The following is a 1,882-nucleotide window of genomic DNA, read 5'->3' on the forward strand; positions in this document are numbered from 1 at the left end:
CCCAAATCTGCCTATCATATTGTTCTACTTGTAGATTTCTAGGACCCTCTGGATCCTTTTATTTTGCTGTTCTCCCATGCGTCTCTCATTTAGAGTCCCAATAGGATGCCTTCCCCTCTGTCCCAGTTTCCTGGTAAGTGAAGGCTTTCGTGGGACATGCCCCTTGGGCTAGTATGCAGATATAAGTGAGTATATACCATTTGATTCTTTCTGCTTCTGGTGTTGTTAGATAAAATGTCTACTATACCTATTATCCGCAAATTTCTTATTAAGGACACCATGAAAAGAAGAAATTTGCGGATAATAGGTATAGTAGACATTTTATCTAACAACAACAAACATTTATTAAGCATTGAGTACTCAGCATGGGTCATGTACTAGGGAAGAATTCCTCAGTCATCATAAGATTCAGAATTCACGTTCTCCTTGTAAAGTATATTCAATTGTCATCCCCACATTATGAGTGATAAAGTGAGACTTCAAGAATTTAAATGACCTTAGTCGTACACTTGATTTTAATCCACCAGGAAAGAACAGTGTGTTTATGTCCAATCAGAATATAGGTATTACATTTAATACTGTCATTTTAAATAACCGAAAGTAAGATTCTTCTTTCCACTGTTGGAAGAGTTGTCACAAAAGAGGACATTAGTGAGGGTCACGTAGGTAATACCACAAATTCTGCAGGAGCTGCTGGAAGCTGGAGTATAGGGAAATTTTTATGTCTCAATTGTATATCTGACAGAGTTGCTATTACTCAGTTTATACAATAAGCAGAACTAAATGGGATTCGTTACTTTCTGAAATAAAAGAACTATATTCAATGTATACATTACCCGAATATGCCAAAATTATTTTCAGCTTTTTTCAAATGTTGGTTTCTAATGCAAGTATTATACAGGTCTATACTATTGTATTAGATGTCACTTTTAGAAATGAGCATTTTCTCTGTTCACCTCTGTTTTGAAAAGCATGAAATTACTTGACATCTTTTCTCTTATTGTGATTATGATGGAAAATTCATTGTGTGGTTGTTGAGCATATTGAAAGTACAGTGGGTGGTTTCAACTACAGATTCCTCTCTGGTGACTTTACTGTAATTGGATAGCAACTAACAAAATGTTTTAGGTTGCATATTTTTTGTTTTTAGTTTATATTATTAGAATATACATATACATGTTAAATTTCCTTAATGTTTTTAATATATATTTAAGGACATAAAGGCAATATTTTAAGACTACATAAAATGTAGATAAGTTAAAAATGTATGCAGAAGTAACTTTAAGAATATAATATAAATAAAATCTGATTTTATACTTTCCTGATTTATTTAATTTTTTCTTCATTAATTTTTACCATAACTCAACTACAGCAAGGTAGAAATAAATTAATTGTGAGTTTAACACAAAACATTTGATTATTAAACAGAATTTATAAATTATATATTTCCATTTTAAGAACTTATATTCCAGTGCTCGCTTCGGCAGCACATATACTAAAATTGGAATGATACAGAGAAGATTAGTCTGGCCCCTGTGCAAGGATGACATGCAAATTTGTGAAAGGTTCCATATTTTTGGAACAGTCATAGGGGAGGGGAATAAGGGGAAAATGGGAGGGAGGGAAGAATGGGAGGATACAAGGGATGGGATAACCATTGAGATGTAACAAGAATAAATTAATAAAAAATTAAAAAAAAAAAGAGCAAGACAAAACCAAAAAAAGAAAAATAACTTATATTCCAGAAAGCAAATATAATTACTATTGTAACATCTATAAGTCAAATTCACTTAAAATAAAAGAATATTCTTGAAAGATACAGAAATTTGAAAATGTTTAAAAAATTTTTTTTTTTTGGTTTTTGAGACAGGGTTTTTCTGTG

The 1,882-nt window shown here is 31.5% G+C and overlaps 1 non-coding gene across 1 annotated transcript; it reads left to right on the forward strand.

Annotated features, from left to right (window-relative positions):
* The first annotated feature begins 1,471 nt into the window (after positions 1–1,471).
* LOC127208163 (U6 spliceosomal RNA) lies at positions 1,472–1,578 on the forward strand. Its single transcript, XR_007833071.1, has one exon. It is a non-coding gene; the product is annotated as a U6 spliceosomal RNA (small nuclear RNA).
* The last annotated feature ends 304 nt before the right edge of the window (positions 1,579–1,882 follow it).

Source organism: Acomys russatus, chromosome 2 (genome assembly GCF_903995435.1).
Source record: "Acomys russatus chromosome 2, mAcoRus1.1, whole genome shotgun sequence".
Lineage (NCBI taxonomy): Eukaryota > Metazoa > Chordata > Mammalia > Rodentia > Muridae > Acomys > Acomys russatus.